The sequence below is a fragment of the Mus caroli genome, unplaced genomic scaffold, assembly GCF_978045245.1.
Source record: "Mus caroli unplaced genomic scaffold, Mus_caroli_1 scaffold_1, whole genome shotgun sequence".
In the NCBI taxonomy this organism is placed as follows: Eukaryota; Metazoa; Chordata; class Mammalia; order Rodentia; family Muridae; genus Mus; species Mus caroli.
Window position 1 is genome coordinate 176,420,618 of NW_028227256.1, and position 18,815 is coordinate 176,439,432.

Here is an 18,815-nt window from a genome sequence, read left to right on the forward strand (position 1 = left end):
CGAGTATGCAAGGCAAGTGCTCTAGCTTTAGTGCATGTGTGTATGAATGCATTACATGTGTTCATGTGTACATGCACATGGGAATGGAGTCCAGATGTCACTATGGTCAGTTGGTTTCCTTGATCATTGTCTTCTTTTTGTGAGACAGGGTTTTTCACTAAACCAGAAACTCATATGACTTTGGCTAGACAGCTGGCTGGCAAGCTCTGGGATCTTCCTATCCCCTTCTGTGCCCCCACCATTGGGATTACAGACACGCCCTGGCTTTTGTCTACGTGGGTACTGGGAATCCAGGCTCAGGTCCACGTGCTGGTTCAGCAGACATGTGACTGACTGAGCCGTCTTCCCAGAACGCCCCCATTTTTGGTTAGCAAATGATGAAGTTATAGTTGTAACATACATAGATGAGTGTAGGATTGAACATTGTTCCTGAAGGGCTTTTTCTTTTCTTAGCAAATAAAATCAGACACGTGAAGCATGGGACACAATAGTTAAATTTTCTTATCAGTGTAAATTGTAACAAGTATTCTAACTGCTAGGATAGAAACATAGAAGATAGTTTAACTGGTTTTAATAACACAACATAAAGTCCATATATTTGGTAAAGTCATTATACAAGTATATAAATGAATTATACTGCCTTTAAAAAGTATACTAAGATACTTACCTGGCAGGGGAGATACCATGATCAGGAAGGTGGTTTTCCCAGGGCGTGATTCACCCATTGCACTTGGGGTGTGCTGACCCCTGTGATTTCCCCAAATGCGAGAAACTTGATTGCATAATTTGTGGTAATGGGGGAGCTGTGTCCGCGCGCTCCCCTTGGGGGAAAAAAGTATATTAAGGGGGCTGGAGAGATGGCTCAGCGGTTAGGAACACTGACTGTTCTTCCAGAGGTCCTGAGTTCAAGTCCCAGCAACCACATGATGACTTATAACCATCTGTAAAGTGATCAGACGCCCTCTTCTGGTGTGTCTGAGGACAGCTACAATGTACTTATATACATAAAATAAATAAATAATTCTTTTTTTTTAAAAGTATATTAAGATGAACAAGACACGAAAATAGACAAGTTCCCAATAAATACATGAGAAAGGAAATGTTTTTTTTTTCCCATGTTGTTTGATAAAGGAAAGTTACCGTTTTAGGCACTGCTCATGTTTACTAAGGCAACTATAAGGACTGAGGAATGTGAACTCTGGGCTGGGGATGGAAGCTCAGTGGATAGCAGACGTTTATAAGGCTTGGTTTCCTCTTACCAACCACGGGATGCTTGTCACAGAAGCCAAGATAATGTACCCCACCCCCCACTATCTGCCTTACTCTTTGGGGTAAGGAAGATGAGCCAGTGGAAGCTCTTACCTGTAAGATTTTTATTTTCTTCCCCCAAATTTATTTTTATTAAATTTATTTGTTTATTTCCTTTACAACCAGCTCTTCTTTTCCTCCCAGTTTCCCCTCGTGCAAGTCCTCCTCCATCCCCCTTTCCTCTTCTCTTTTGAGAGGTGACCCCCCCCCCTTTCTGGGTGCCAAACGTCCTCCCCCACCCCCTCGTAAGATCTGGCCCTCCTAGTGCCTGGGAACACCTGGCTAAGGTTTGTTTAGTTGATGACTGTTGGGACAAATGGGCCAGTGGGGCTGAGAAAACTTAGTGCTGGGCCAGAGTGAGATGACAAGTCCCTCTTCTGTCCTGGCTGAGCTGTACCCTTTGGATAAAATTCTTATTTCTGAGCTTGGTTCACAGGTCTGCTTTCAGTATCAGTGCTGACCTGGGCAGTGCCCTGGTCAACTGTCTTATGTTCTGATAGCCTTCCAGAAGTGGGAGAAATATCTTCTATTTTATCATTGGGTAGTTTTCCATCTCTCTCTCTCTCTCAAGGTTTGAACATATTTTCCAGTACATAGTGAATGATGAAATGCCAGGAGATTCCTGGATTATGTGTCAGTTGTCCTCAGTAGCTGTTATCTAATGGGTGAATGGTTCTAGTTTAAGAGGACTGTCCCATCGTTGGATGGTGATGATGGGTAGACAATATGGAAATGCATGAGGTACCATTGAAATGCATACTTAAAAATAGCCCAAATGGCCAGTTCTGTGTATGTTTTACCACAATAAAAAATAGATTTTCACTAAAAAAAAAAAACAAAAAAACAAAAAAAACTATTAACTCCCAAAATGTAAACAGAATCCTAGCTGAATTAAGCTCTCAAAATACGTCCATCACCTCAACGGGCCTAGTCTGCTCCAGGCCACCAGACTAGGACAGCTTCTAGGTTGCTGCTTCTGATATAAATACTCAAGTGTGGACCAAAGCATGATTTGAAAGGGTGTTGACAAACCAAAAGCAGTTTGACTACTCCTACCACCTCTTCAAGGAAACCAGGAGGTCTGTGTTTCCCATTTCCTTGTGTGTTTCCCTTAAGAGCCCTGGCTGGGGTTCCAGCGGCCAGTGATGGATGCCCCAGTCAGGAGCACGTATTGGAGCTGTTGTGGTGATCTACGACTCCTACGTTTCAGGGCTGATTTGGATTTTCTGTCCTCCCCAGCCAGGATTCTGCTGCTCTGTTGGTTTGTGCCTTGCTGTTCAACAGGAGAAAAATGAACCCAGAAACAAGCTCAGAAACGCACACGTGGTGCTCAACTCTGCATTATTAAAAGGCCGGAAGAGCCAGGCCTTAATTTTCTCCTCTGTAATATGGAGAGCTGAGCCGAGGAGGCCGCCTGCCATAGATTCTGAGATGCTATCTAACAAATGGCAGTCTTAACGGGGATCTGAGATCCCTTACATTTTTCCCACCCGACAAGCCCAGAGGGCTCATTGTCTGTGGCTTTTCTCCGGGCTACTGCTATCCCCCAGGGCTGATTGATCTGTTTATTCTTAGCTTGAGGCCAGAGCTGGAAGGGAGGCAGTTTGTTTTGGGCACTGCTGAGAAAAACAGACTAATCACCTAAACAGCACCTGGGGGAGTGAGGTGGCTCTAGATAGAACAGAAAGAGGCAGGCGCTCTTTCGGGGTGTGTGGAGGAAGAAGGAGCTGAAGTGGTAGGGAGAAACCTGGAAAGGTGGTACAGCCAGTAGCCAGATGCCAGCCGAGCCAGCAAAGGAATTTGGTGTCTTCACTTGTCCAGAGGAAGACCTCATCATATCTGTTCTCCACATAGCCTCCGGCCTCTGGTGCCCACTGGGGTTCTGTTCAGGCTGGTGCGCTGGACAGGGCCCCATCAGAAGGCTCAGGTTTTAGCTTTCTTGAGTTACCTCTGAAACTTCTAAGCAAGTGTCTCTCCCATGGTAGAGTCACACTCTGCTTGCTTTCCAGGCCAGGCCCGCATCAGACCTGTCTCCAGAGGTGTCTTTACTTACAAACGCAGTGGGACAAATTCTTTGTTTCTGCCAGCTTAGATTGGTCTCTGTCTCCAGGATTAAGAACTCAGGAGCAGGTCTGAGAGATCCCTGGGTATGAAGATTTAACTCTGGGCCAGATCAGCAAATATTTATTGAGTACACACAAAAGACAGGACACGAATCATTAATCAACGCCCACTCTTGTCATTGGCTGGGGGAAAGGCAATATAATGAATGGCTGGCAAATACAGGTGTGAATTACACTTAGCCTCCCCAAGGCAGGGGACAGGAAAATTCTGGAATGGTAGAGTCCAGTCGATACTAATGGGAGTATCCTTCAGGGAGCTTGACCAACCAACTTAAGGTATTTCCAAGCAATGAAGAGTCTGGCAGAGTTCTGAGTCTTCCCCCCACCCCTCAACTTCTTTTTTCTCTCCATAACCTCTGCAGGTGGTAGACCAGGACTGCAGTTATCCCAGAGCTGAGGGATGAGATTTTCCAGCTCTGGCCCTGTGTGGAGGCAGCAGGGAGGTTCCTGCAGCTCCTCAGGGTCATAAGGCCAAGTCGGAAAAGCAGCAAGATGAGCTCAGGAGGCTCTGGCATATGCATTAGCGTCCCAGGGTAAAAACTGTGTAAACGGTACATGACTTAATTCCTCTGCCTGTTGGGTGTCTGTCATCCTTGAGATTTCCCCGGGGCCAGAAGAGGTCAACATGAGCTAGTGCGACAACACCTAGCCAAGCAAGGGAAAAGAATTTCTCAGTGATGAGGGTCAGCCTGAACCAAGGCTGACCAGAAAAACAAGAGGATTCAGTTTTACCCCAAGAAGGAGGGAGAAGCTTTGTAAGCGGAAAGAAAAGAGGGCCGTCTTGGTCATGGCTCTCTTGGGACTATGTAGGAACTTTCTTTCTTCCCTGTTAGTTAGCAGCTTTGGCTTAGTGGGAAAATCAAAGATTCCCAAAGCATCATGCAGTGGGGGAAAGGGTTTGGGATTTGACAGGCTGGGGAGAGATGTGGTATAAAATGTAATGCACGGACTCCTTAAGGTGGAGAACAAAACTGGGCAGTGGTGGCGCACACCTTTAAACCCAGCACTTGGGAGGCAGAGGCAGGCGGATTTCTGAGTTCAAGGCCAGCCTGGTCTACAGAGTGACTTCCAAGACAGCCAGGGCTTCACAGAGAAACCCTGTCTCAACAAAACAAAACACAAAACAAAACAAAACAGATGGAGAACACATTCTGAGGTACAGGGAGAAAATGAAGCTTTGCCCTTGCAAAGTCAGAAGACGACAGAGCCTGCTCACTTCCTCAGAGAGAAGTCATGTGCTGAGGTCCAGAAGGAGAGGTTGGTTGGCAGGAAATTGAAAGCTGTGGTGTTGACGCTCTAGATCAAGTGTCCTTTCATGATCTTAGACTTTTGTGACTGAAAAAAACCCGCTCTCCTACCAAGGAGGTGGACTCAGGGGTGAAACGCAGTGCAGCCATGAGTGTTTCCCCTTGGAATCTAATCCAGCCAAGTCATCATGACCCCCTGCATAATCAACAGAAGTGGAACACTGGCCAAACATCACCAAAGCTTTAGAATAACATCCACTTACTTCCAGGCCTCCCGAGACCCGATTCCTCGTTCATTCATCTTCTGGACTTTCCAACTTCCAGACTTTCCACAGCTGTCACCGTTTAGCATGAATAACAGCCTGCAGAAGAGTGTGGGTGACAGTACGGCATGCTGCCGGGCGACATCTTGCTCAGCATTGCTTATGCAATCTCCTGCCACTGGCCACATGCCAGGCCTGACAAATAGCCATGAAAGTGACCTGTCACAGAGTGATTTTTTTTTTTTTTTGTAAAAAGATCACTGTTGAGTTTACTCCATTATTACATATTCTACGCTTGGCAAAATGATTATTACAGTAAATGTTTCTGCTTCTGCTTCTTCCTCCTCCTTCTCCTCTTCCTCTTCCTCTTCTTCATACCCAAAAGGAAATCTTGGTGAATGTTTTCCTGTCCCCGGATTATTCGGGGTATCCAGTGCTGTCTGAGTTCTGTCTCATGCATCTCCCAGCATCTCTATCCTTCTTGGGAAAATGTATCTACAAGGAGTGAACCTTCCTGAGAATGGCAGGCCATTTTCTGTGGTTTTGTTTGTTTGTGTGAGTGCTTATAGATACAGCGCTGGGCCTTTTCTACAGAGGGGCAGGAGAAGGACAGCTTGTCACTGAACGTGCAGCCCATGGCCTCCAGCATCTGTATATGACAGTGTTTTGAGGATTAGACTCATGAGCCTGTGGTACTCTCCCGTGGTACTTTCCTGTGGTAGCTTGGTGTGGCTCCCTCAAGGGGCACTGCTTTCAGAGCCTGGTTTCATTCAAAACTCAAAATGAATCTCAAAATTTCTCTCTTTCTCCTCACTTCCCCCTTATCAACATCTTGTATTTGTGTGGTGCATTTGTTATGACCGGTAAAATCCACCGTCAACATTAGTATTAACGAAGCTCATAGCTGACATTAGTGCTTATGCCCTGTGTTGTAAAGTCTGTGGGTTGGACATATGTATAGTGTCATGTAGTGAAGTATTGAGTGCTGAACCCTACCATGCTCTGGGTATATGTATGTGTCCTACAAAGGAATTTCATTATTCCCCAAATTCCATTCAGTCAATTTCAACTTCAAGTTTAGCTTCATGGCATCTGACACCAGGCTCTGGGCTCTGTGGGCACCTATATGCACATGTACATACGTTCACATGTACATATGTTCACATGCACATACATACATGCTCATAATAAAATAAACCTTTAAAAATAATTTTCAGTTAGAGTGTAGTAGCACATGTGGTACTCTTTTGTAATGTGTGGCTATCAAAAGAGAATCTTACCTATCGAGATTGAGGAAAGATCTTGCTCAAGCTATGAACAGAAGGTAACAGTGGCATCTTCCTTGTTCCCATGGGAGATCCACCAACTCTAGCCATGATGGCCAAAAAAGCCAATGCGAGACAGATCAGCACACCATCCTGTGTGTGTTTGAAGGAGCTTAGGTTAGATTGGTGGGTGGAAGAAGTGATTCTACAGTCAGCAAGCGAGTGGTCAGGAGACAAAGAATGCATGCAGCAACTGACATGACATGTGCAGATGCACACTTCCTCAGCATATTTAGTTAGTATATTTTCTGTTCTTAGGCTGGTAGATGCTTATAATGATTAGAAACTTCCAAGGTGACAAAAGTGATCATTAGCATTTAAAATGTTTGTAGTTTTTAACTAGAGCCAAGAACTATGTTCAGGAAATAACCCAGGATCAGAGAGCTAAGAACCCACTGGTAGCTGATGCTCTCTCTTGCTATGTATCAAATATGGCTTAAGAATCATTTCATTGGCACCTCTGATTACACCATGTGTCAGCATGGGGAATGTTTGCACAGCTTCCTGTGTGTCAGTCAGGCAGAGAGTGTGTGTGATATGGGCTGAGGTGCAGGTTTATGACCCAGCATGGCTGTCATAGGCTTGAGCAGTTTGGAGGCAGGGGCCTCTGCTGTCCATCTCTCTTTTTCATAGTTAACCAGAGACAAAAACAAAGGTTTAAAATAATGTAACAGTGTTGCAAGCAGGATTCCATGCTTTGCTAGGCTGGAGCACAAACCACCTCTCCCCTTTTAGAAACATAAACTATTGCAAAAAAGATGAGAAAGGCCGGGTGAGATCTTGTGAGTGTGATTTCCCTGTGAAGGAGGCATACGTATTTAGCCGGCTTGCAGTAAATCTAACTGATGTTTTCCAAAGGTAAACTGAAAGCCATCAAGTAGTAGAGCTTATCTCTCGCTTCATTTTTATTGCCACAACTCCGTTCTGTTTAGAAAGCAAACAAGCCGTTAGAATATTCCAACAGAAATGTCGCCAACATGATTTAGTGGGTGGGTTATTTAGTGTTCATTAGCAGAGTCCCAGCTTTGGTGGACAGTGGTGAATTTGTTTTGCCTCTTTCAAATCCAGTGAAATGGCCTTTATTTTTTTCCCACCCAGGTAGTCACCCCTGTCTCAGTCGGAAGATTCAAATTCCAACGGCTCTTAGGTTTATTCCAGAGCTGTCAAACACAGGTTCTGAGCCGTTTTCTTTTTCAGTTTCTGGGGCCCGGCAGTGCTTGGAAATGTTGACTTTTAGGGAGAGGCCAAGAAAAGCCTCAGTGTGCGCCAAGACGTTAGCTGTGGGCTTGGCACCAGGAAGGTCAGCTGGTGGGGACGGGGTCAGTTGGCTTCCAGGGTACACTTCCCGCAGAGGCGATTCAGGAGGGCTGTGTGGTGTGTATGGATTTAGTGGGTCTGACTGTATCTCCACAATAACATTCAGGATTTGACAAATCTATCCATTTGTCTGTAGTCTCAAAAAATATCCTAGGACTGGAAGGTGACTTTGAAATCATCCTTAGCCAATTTCAGTCTGATTTCTCTCTTTGCAGATCCAGAACACGCCTCAAGAGGCCCTGTGACTTTCAGGGTCCTTGCCTCACCCCCTGATCACCCTCAGTCTTTGTCTCTTCTCCAGCCTCTTCCTGTGTCTCTCTCCTTTCTTTCCTCATTGGTTACTCTGAAGGGAAAGCACATGGATGTTGAGACCAGCCACAGAAGCAAATTTGGTGAGCTCTGAAGCCTTAGATAATAGGAGCTGGGAGGGTGAGTGCTTTTCCAAGAAGCAGGCTGCGGGATGCTATGCCCATATTACTGGATTCCCCACTCCAGGCACTGGGCCAACCCAGGCAAACCAGGGGTCTGCAGCTTCCGTTACCCTTTCGGTGACTCTGCCTCTGGTTAGGACTCGTCACATTTCTTCCTTCATTCCCACCTTTCCCCATTTGTTTCCTTATTAAACACACTTGAGCGTTTGAATCTGAAACCTTCTTGGAAGCAAGCCTTCATCGTTCCATTTGGTTATCACATTGGCTGCCTTACTTGTGTTTCCTGTCTCACCTGTTTTCCTCCCTTGGGTGTTTTGTTGTTGTTATTGTTGGTTTTTGTTTGTTTTTTTGGTCTGTCCTCGTCTCCCAACTTCTAGAGCCTTCTCTGGAAATCATCACTTGGCAGAGGGCAGAGGAAGGGAGCCTGACTCTCAGTGCTGTGTGCCAAGAAAGGATCTTCTCCCCGTGCTTCAGACATCTCTTAGACTTCAGTGTGTCAGCTTCACCAGGACCTCAGGGGGCTCTGGGGTCTGGAAGAATCAAAAGCCACTGTCTTGCAACACTGATCACGAAGGAGCCTAGCCACTGACATCTTGCACAACAACTGCAGAGCACAAGCATGCTTTTGGCCATTTTTTTCTAATTAAATGTCTTCTTGCACCTTAGGACCTTAGAACAATGCAAAACAAAATGAGCATGCACACTTTCTCAAGGACAATACTTTCCGTGGCAACACGGGTCTTATCAGACATCAAGAGCGTGCGACACCTAGCAAGCAGTAGTGGTCTATCCTGGGACTGAAGGGATATCTTTATCTTAGACATGCCGAAGAGCACTTGAGGGGAGAGTGCCAGGGAGGAGACTATCTGGACCTTGTCAGAGCCTGTCAGGAGGGTGACGGATGAGAGCTGCAGGGGTCTCCTGTGAGAAACCCTGATGACAGAGCTATGTTTAGCTAAAGAGGCTGAAGGGGAGGGGTCTCGCTTGGGGGGGTTGGGGACCTTAGCTGGTCACTCATTTGGTGCATGGCCTAATGGGAGAGTCAATTACTCATTTGACCATCAGACTCGGCAACTGTAAACTGTCAGTGGTTCTGCCAGAAATCCGTTCAGAAGGTTCCTGCAAGCTCCCAGTGTCCTTTGCAGAGTTCAGTCTGTTTCTCTGGTGATTTTTGTTGTCTGTTTTCAGGTGCTACAGGTCAAGCCTGGGGGCCCAGACATGATGGGCAAATCTAACCCCTCATTCCTTGTTGTATATGCCTGTATGGTGGTGTGGATGTATACTAGCGTGTATACCTGTATGAAGAAGCTAGAGTGTGCATCTCTGTTGCTCCCCTCTTTATTCTTTCGACAGGGTCTCTCACCGAACCCAGAAGTTTCAGTTTTCTATCTAAGCTGAGTGTCCAGCGAGCCTCGGCGATTCTCCTGTCTCTGCTCCTTGCCCCTCCGAGATGGGGTTATAGGTGCCAACAGCCACATTCGGTTTTTGTGGGTTCAGGGAATCCAAACCCAGGTCCTCATGGTTGCACAATAGGCCCCATTACCACCCACTAAACCATCCCTTTCTTCTTTCTATTTATTTTTGTTCCTGAACATGCACCTCTAGTGGAGGTCAAGGTCTGGAGAGGTTACAGTTGCACTTATAATGGGTTAGACTTTCTCCGTCATTAGTTACCTGGACACCGGTGTGTGGGATGGCTCAAATGCCTACATCTGCTGTCAGCAATGACTGCCCGAGTTCATGCTCTGCCTGTGGTATGACTCTCACATTAACTTGCATGGCCAGATGATTGGCGACTGCTGCCTGACAGGAGGCTCCTCCTAGCAGAGACCGTGGATGTGGTGCCCGCCATCACTGCTAGAGGGCACATCACTCATTGACTGCCACTTCTGGTCTCCACCTGGGCAGAGCATGGATGACAAAGATGGGCACTGGGTTTAGACAAGTACAGTTGTCTCTCGCTGGAAGCTGTAAAGACGGGTGAGAGATGCCTAGGCGTAACTGAGGATACTGGTGATCGTGGTGGGACCTGTGTCTCCCCTGCAACGGGTGTGGATGTACATTCTGAGCAGAAGCGTGCATGCTTAATAATATAACCTACTAGAGAGCAATTTCCACTGACTCCCTGTTATTTTGTAGTTCTGCGCAAAAGGCATTGAATTGTGGATTAAAATGGGGGCGCGTGGCCATCACCGAACACACCAGCTGAATGCACTGGCTCTGGGAATATCATTAGCTCTACCATTTCTGCTTTTCCGCAGGCTAGAGAGGGATGGCGGGTGTCCAGAGAGAATGCTCTTGATGATGTGTTCCTTGGTGGCAATTCGGGTTTTCCCTACTGGCTTCATCTCAGGCTTGGGCTTCATTCTATTTTCAAGCTTCAGGGTAGCCGCTGCTTTTCAGGGCTGTCAACCTGCCACCTGTCAGTAACACCGTCAGAGAGATATGGCAGCATTAGTGCATGGAAGAGAGGGACACAGGCAATTTGCATACTCTCTCTTTCCTGCCTACAGCCCTCTATCTCTCTGCTCATTCAGCTCTCTTCCTGTGCAATTTGAAATGCTCAGACAAAGCACTGGAATGACCTGAACTTGGAGAGAGGCTGGAACCCTGGTGAGATCACCTCTGTGGTAGGAAACAGTCCAATTCCTTCCTTTCTTCCTTTCCAGTGGGTAAGGTGGGAGCCCAGAGAGCAGCATCCCTCTGGAGTGCATTCATTTACCATTCAGTCCCTCTCCTGCTGCAAGCCTTGTCCAAGTTCCCAGCTCCTCATTTGTACATGACATGTTCATCAGATGATATCACAGTAAGCATGAATTGGCTAGTTATGCACACGATCAGTAAGACCAAAGAGGAGGTTACTCTGACTGTTTCTGTCAGTTTTCAGAGTGAAGGCCTCTCTAAGGAACCCGAGGCTCCACATAGAATTTTCCCCTTTTGGAGCACAGCCCTCTTCCTGCCCAGGGCTGTGCACAGGAGGGTAAGGAGATGTGGAGGGGACCATCTTTTCATGAGCAGGACCCCTCAGGAGGAGTGGTTGATGGGTAACAGAATATCTTCGTGTGAATCCTCTTCCAATGATCCTAGGTAGACTTCACTGGGCTGGCAAGCTGGCCAGAGGCCTGCAGCAGGCAGCCACATAGCATCTGAGGATGGGCAGTAGTGATGGCTGCAGGGCAGTGTTGGAAAGAAAGTCCGTGTTGGATGAGGTTGGATTTACTCACTGGTTCCCTCAATGATTTCAAACTGTATCAGCAAGAAAGACATGGTCACCAAGGACTCTGGAGGGAACCCAGAGAACCAGATGGGACAGAGAGGAAAGAGGGTGAAGGGATTTCAGGGACAAGGGTAACTCTGACCTTGATATGCTGGTATTTAGCAGGACACCTCAGAGCTCTACTGAAAAGACTCCAGGGTGATACCTGCTTGTCATATGCTGGCAAGTGGAAGGGCCAACGCAGGCAGGGTGGCAGAGTAAAACCCGTTGCTCTGAAACCCACACTTTTCTTTTTTGTGTGGAGAAGAAAGAAGAGCCCGGAACTTGTTTTCATGGTGAAGTGCAGAGCATACATACGTCTTGAGTCCACTTTCAGCAAGATGCAAATACATACGAGTGACACTCACTATGTTCAGTCATTGAAGGCCTGAAGATAAGTGATGGGAGAGGGTGTCACAAGCCAGCTTTTAGGATAAGCAGAAACAAGCTGAGTATTATAGCGCCCCTCAAACCTGTTCTCAGTGTGGAAACTGAAAGGCTGAAACTCTGAGAACTGCCCAAGAAAAACACCCATGAGTCAAGACTATGGGAGAAAGCACAGGCTTGTTAGCTTTCTCTTGCAGTGATGATACCTAAGGCAAACAATTGAAAGGTTTGGTTTTGCTCATAGTCTCTGGTTTCAATCCATGGCCACCTGGTCCCATTGCTTTGGGCTTGTGATATCATGGTGAGAGCCTTTGGCAGGAGAAGCCTGCTCACCTCAGGGTTCCTAGGAGCAAAGAGAGAGGAGGGGACCGAGTCTCAGTGTCCTCTGCAGAGGCATATCCCCAGTGACCTTTCGTCCATGAATCCCTATCTAATAAAGGTTCTGCTATCTCCCAGTAATGTCAAGCTGGGACCAAGCCTTTATCACAAGGGCCCTTGGGGGACATTCAGATATAAACCATAACAACAATTATGAGATTTGGTTAAGAAAAATTGAGGGATTCACAGTTACACATTGAATCCACCAAGGCAGACAACTGTGACAAGAGGGTTTCCAGAAAGCCTCAGGCTGTCTCCTTGACAGACAACTACAAAGGAAGGGTTATTTTTTTCCCCTCGTGGAACACTCAGTGGTTGACTGTAAGTTTTTATGTCAACAAAACCATAGCTGTGGATAATAGAGAGGTAGACACCCACTGTGTAGTAATCACTGCATATTATTGATATGCAATGGGAAGTAATGAAATAATAATGAAACTTCAGAAAATGTACTGAAGTTTATGCTTTGAGTGTGTGTGATGCCAGGATAAGCCAGGGCGGCATTCATTAAAGGCACGAACATAATAAACAAACAAACAAATGCTGAAGCCAGAGATGATTCCCTGGTAAAGCACTTGTTTAGTAAGACTGATGACCTCAGTCAGGACTCCCAGTACTCACATCAAAGTCAGATGTAGTGGTGTGTACACGCAGCCTCAGCACTGGAGAGGCAGAGACAGGAAGACTCTGGTAGCTTGCTGTCCAGCTTCTCTACTCAAAATGCTGAGCTCCAGGTTCCGTGAGAGATCCTGTTTCACCAGGTACGGTTGAATTGATAAGATGGCTCAGAAGGGAAGGGCACTCACTGCCAAACCCTACGACCAGAGTTCAGTGGACCCAACGTATATGGCCGACAGAGAGAACCAGCTCCTGCAAGTCATCCCTCTGATCGCCACACTTGTGCTGTGGGGCAACACTGCTCACCCAGTAAGTAAATAAATGCAGTAAGAAACTTTTTAAAAGTCAGGTGAGAGTGTTACAGGAAGGTGGCTTCTGTTGACTTTTCTGGCCTCTACACGTGCATACATCACACATGCTGGCACACGAGTAAAAGTGTGCCTGCACACACATGCACATGGATGCACTTGCCATACACATGCACATACACTGAAAAGGAAATGCAAGGGGTTTGGAAGTCAGATTTGTGTGTATGGACTGTAGTGCACTTACCCAGTGGCTTACGTGTGTGTGTGTGTGTGTTAGATCAATCTGCAAGATGATCTGAAGTCAGCCAGGGACTGGTCCTTGTTTGGAAAATATGTCTAAATGCTCTTTGAGCCATCATAGATCAATTCTGAAAGATGACTAAAGGTGACACAGCTGGGGGCTGGTGAGATGGCTCACTGGGGCTGCAAGCCTGGTGACAAGAATGTGACCCCTAAGATTCACAAGGTAAAGGAGAGAACCAACTTAGGAAAGTTGTCCTCTGACCTCCACACCAGTGCTATAGCATACACCATGTCAATCAACCAATCAAAATGTAATCCAAGCTTTTAAAGTGACCTAACCCGCTCCCATCTCTCAAGGTTCAGATGGGCAGTGGGCTGGAATGGGGGTTCTCTCTGTGAAGGCTCACTCCTCAAAGCAAGACAGTAATTGAGATGCTATTATATTTTTTGTTTGGCCTCAAAGGTCATACATAGGTGAGCCCTTCCTTTTTATTTTGCCTAAATTCTGTACCGAAGGAGCCTCTGCCTACTCTAATTGTCCTTCACCCGGTCAGCTTCCACCCACTGTCTTTCTCTTATCTTTCTCGCCACACACCTATTCTGGACCCCGAAGCTGTGCACTGTCCTGACAGTTTCAGTCCCTCTAGAAGTTGTACTGGTAACCTGTGCTCCCTAGTGAGTGCTCCTGCTCACACACAGCGAGGGGGGCTGGCTAGTTTGTTGGCTCCTCATGGGAACTTGCTTTTATTCATGGTCCATCAGTTTCATATTCTGTTTGTATCACACTAAGGCTGCTCTGCACAGGTTCTGGCTTTGCTGGTCCATGGCAGGACTAGAGGCGAGCCTGTGGGGAAGTGAGCTTCTCAGTGGAGAAGACTGAGAAGACTTCGCATGCCTGGAGACTCTGAGCGCGCCTGGCATGGGTCTATCCAAACCAAAGTCAATGGAGTCGGAGAAAAGGTAGGGTAGTGTGCCAATGCAAAACTTCCTGGGAACCGAAAGGTGTACTGGGCAGCAAAGATCAGACACTGGTGAGAACTAAGAAGACAGCACGCAGGTGAAAAGCAAGAAGCAACACAATGCCTGAACTATTGTAGCACAGGAGCTCACAACAGACACTGGCGACCCCTTGTTCAAATCAGCAGTTTGTCAGGCGAAGAGGAAACGACCAAGTGTCCATTAGAGGACTCACCCAAGGAAGGCATGGGATCCTACAGCCACAGCATGCAGTTCAAAGACATTGATCTGGGTATAATAACCCGACCCCAGACAGCATGAACACAGTGGTCCTTCTCGCAGGCAGATCTTTGCTGACACAAAGTAGCATGGCGGTTATTGTGAATCAGGGGAAGAGAAGAGGGAAGACCCATTGTTTAATGAATCCAGGGGGCGAGTTTGGGATAAAGGTGGATGGTGATGACGGATGTACAACAACATAAACGTGCTTGACACCACTGAATGGCAGTTGAAAAATGATCAAAATGTAAAACTCTGTGTTCTTTATGTTTTAACGACCCAGATGGTTGGGACTCCCTATAGTTTGCCACCTAACATCTAACTTCTCCAGATCTTTTATTACCCCTATAAATATATAGGGGTGAGGGGTTTATTTAGGGCTTATTAGGGAGTAGAAAAGTGCAGAGGTCTTCTGTTACCCATATAGTAAGGCACAGAAATCAGTTTGTGTGTGTATGTGTGCTTGCATGTATACAGGTGTATGCATGTATATGTGCACATGAGTGTGTGTATGCATGTGTGCATGCATATGTGTGTGCATGTGCTTATGCATGTATGGTGTATATGTGTGTATGTGTGTGTGCATGTTTGTGTATATGTATGTGTGTGTGCATATGTGTGCATGTGTCTGTGGTGAATAGCTTGTTTTTCCTTTGCAGGGGGAGTGGAGGGAACTCCACAGAGCATCTTGTACTCTGTCAAAGCAGTTCTCACATCCACAGATGTGTCCCCAGCCATCCTCACTCTCACTGATTCAACTTGTGCTTTGCTCACTCCTCAGACCCAGGAAGAAAGCTCTTAGCTGTTCTTCCTTGGTGGAACCGAGGCTGTTCAGTCCTTGTAGCCTGGCTGATTAGTGGCAGGGTAATTGCCCTTCATTTCTTTGTCTTCAAAACATTGCCACCTGGGTCTTTACTGCCCTCAGAGCAGATGTCTTGTGCAGAGTCAAATTCCTCCAGTTAGTCCTTCCATGTGCAATAACATGGAGGTGAGAAACCTTAGGGTGCACAGAAAGGGTGAAGGGCGGGTGCAGCCTTGCAGGCGCCCGCTCAACAGTGGCTTCCATATGTGGTTAGCCCTGGGATCTCTGAGGAAATGGTGCACAGCAAGGACCATGTTCCAGAAAGGACTATGGATGCCAGGTAAGTACAGGGCCAGAAAATAGGGAGAAAGGGGTAATGGGCTTACAAAAGAGGGGAATCCCTTTCCTGTATAGAAGCTGACACTCCTGGCGGACAGTAGAGAAATAGACTGACTTAATGAACTTTAGATCTACTTGAACTGGAGTTCAGGCTGAAGACCCCATGTCCTAGGACAAACTCACTGTTCTGTGTTTGGAATCTACGGATTTTGGAAGCTTTGAGGAAGGATAACTAGCTATGAAGGCCATGAGCTAATCACAGTACAGACCAAGGAGGCAAATGCAGAAAGGCCTGTCCAGAATCTGCTGGGTCCTTTTGCTAAAGCATTTCTTTTCATCCCACACATGGGGCAGGAACCCCCTAGAATGAGGGAATTAGAACCTATAGTAAAATAAAATAGGCCAAAGGGGCTTCTCTGTGTACACAGAGGCAAGATAGGGGTGTGTGTGTGTGAGGGATTAGGGTAGTATTTTTAGGGTTATAGCTGGCTTAGTGGGAAGGGGCTTAGCTTTTTAAGACCCACATCGTCCACTCTGGGAGAGAGAGAGAGACAGAGAGACAGGATGAAGTTCAGAGAAACTACTTCAGAGGCCTTATGTTTTCTGATCCCCAGTGCCAGTTTTAGTCACACTAAAGGCAATGTTTTCTGAGCATCTGCTGTGAGTCTGCCTTTGCCAAGTCACACTGCAAAGATGATGTTGCCACCATCCCATTTGTGTGGACGAGGAAGGCGCAAAGATGCTAACTGAGCCACTGGACCACATTCCTGTGTGATGAAGCTGGGGTTGTATGGCGAAAGGGTTGGAGCTAATCTGAACTTCCAGTGTTCCTAGGATTTCAATTACCTTTAAAAAAAGAGTAGGGAACAGCTAATCACAGCTGGGCCCAGAAACAGCGAGGTGTCCCTGCCTTCCTGCCCAGCTGCCTTATTGTCCCTTTCATGTCTGAATTCGGCTACCCACTTGGCCTTCTGTGCTAGCAAGCGTTGGCTTTGTGACCTAGCATAAGATACAGTGGGCTTCCTTGGCATTCCTCTGTGGTCAGTCCCTGTTTTAGACTTTTACTTCCTCTGTGTTCTCCCAGACACCTATACCTGGTGTACCTGTTGCCTAGAGCCCTGCATGTATGTGTGCACACACACATATGTGCCCCTTAAGCTTCCTTACATAACAGGTGAAACCAAGAGTCTGATTAACCTGAGGAGCTGGCATCTGTAGGATGCTGGGATGAAGCACAAGAGTCTCAGGGAGTTGGATTACAAGGAAGGAAGCTTGAGAAGGGAGTCAGGGTGGAACCCTCCATCCACCATTTCCTGAGGGAAAGAGTTTTCTCCACAGGGAGAGCTGCCCATCAGACACCTGGGCTTTGTCCTGCCCAGATAGTCTCTGGAGGTCATGCATCTACCATCCCCAAAACTAGGAGAGAAGAAAGAGACAGGCTTGCCAAGGGACCAAAGACATGCGTGTGTAATATTTAGGGATACACAGCAGGCATTGATCATGGCTATTTGTGTGCCTTACTGTTTCATGGCAGATATGGCCTCATCGTGAACACCACCATATTATTGGCTTGCTGTGGGAAGACTATGTTCTTGCCTGCTCACAAATGGGCACTCATGACCAGAGGCACTGGACAGGGAAATGTAGCTCTCTCTGTGCAGTGGCAGTTCTGTGGGGGCTACTTCTTGGGGTCTCTGGGGCTCCTCTGAGTTGAGTCATTTCTTCTTCTGTTCTCACCACCTTCCAGCACTCAGTACTTTGGTTCTTTTTTTTCTCTGAAACACTGCTGATAGCCTACAAGTGCTTATATTTTCTTTTCCCCAAGAGCTCAGGGACTGCAAATTCAGCTTCATTGACCAGGAAGACCCCGCTTTGTTAATTAGTCTGCTTTAAGTGAATCTGGAACCCAGGCTAGGATTCTTGTTTACTTCCCAGATCACAGGGATTTATAGCTTCGTTAACAGTTGAACACACAGTTTTAAAGCATCCAAGCCCAAGCTGATCACTTTGAACACCCCCATCCTCCAGCAGTCTGTTAGGCCCCCTGCCTTCTGGCTGGTTTGTCCCTTACCTGTTTCCCTGGGGGACACCATGGGGAGGAAAGAGGCAGGAAATGAGAAACAGAGAAAATTGGCATGAGTGAGTGGGCATCCTGGCTTATTAAATAGAACTGTAGCGGGGGGAGGTGTGGTGCTTCAGGGAGGGCAGCCTTAGAAGTTTTGTAACCCCCGACATTTAACCTGGTGACCTAGAAGAGGTGTGTGTGTGTGTGTGTGTGTGTGTGTGTGTGTGTGTGTGTGTGTGTGTGTATGTGTGTGTGTTCTTAACAGCTGTGATTACTAATTTGCTGTGCTTACTAATTTAGATCCATTTCTTCTTTTCTCCTTCAGGGCAAAAATGATTAGACGGATCTAATTGTGCATTTGTGATGACGTCAGCACTGTGTTGGCTGCTTTGTTTGTTTGCGGCCTACTTTCTAATCTTTGTGTTCACTGATGTGTTTCAAGTACTTAGATCAGTGACTGATATTTAAGAATTCAATATTTACCGAAGGAGAAAATGACTACATCTGTATAAGTGCATACACGTCCACAAAGTAGTTTCTTACATGTATGGTTTTTTTTTTTTTAGTTTAGTATATGTGCCATGTGCATATGTGTGTATGTTGGTACATGTACTGGTATGTGCTCATATGGAGGCCATAAGAGGGTGGTGGGTGTAATTCTTTATTGCTCACCTTATTTTTGAGACGGGGTTGTTACTGAAGCTGAAGCTCTCTGTTTTGGCTAGGCTGGCTGCCCAGTGAGCTTCCCAAATCTGCCTGTATCCTCCCAGAAATTGTAGGGTTGAGGCATGCATGGGCCATGCCTCACCTTTTCATGCATGCTGGAAAATTGAACTCAGGTCCTCTTGCTTTTATAGCAAGCTGTCTTATCCACTGAGCTATCTCTTCAGCCAATAAACCATTGCTGGATTAACATTTAGTGTGTAAAGTATGCAAGGAATTAGAACGTAGTACAGAAATCCATGAAGTAGCTCTGTAAAAAAACGACAAGTCCCACACTTGCATATTTCGACCTGTCACCATTCTCAGCCTGGTCATGTTAGGTCTCGTTCTTGTCCCAAAAATATGTCAGAAATGGCATATTAAAGATAGAAACAATCAACCCGACAAACCAACGAAGTGGACGTTAACAGCTTCATGGGAAGAGCAAAGCCAAAAAGCAGGCATGA

At 46.5% G+C, this 18,815-nt stretch overlaps 1 protein-coding gene and 1 non-coding gene across 2 annotated transcripts in view; both read left to right on the forward strand.

Annotated features, from left to right (window-relative positions):
- The window catches only part of Kif26b (kinesin family member 26B), a 403,420-nt gene that overhangs the window by 105,562 nt on the left and 279,043 nt on the right, over positions 1-18,815 (forward strand). The gene's annotated exons all lie outside the window — the stretch shown is intronic.
- Positions 660-824, forward strand: LOC115032405 (U1 spliceosomal RNA). The gene has a single exon (XR_003838078.1). It is a non-coding gene; the product is annotated as a U1 spliceosomal RNA (small nuclear RNA).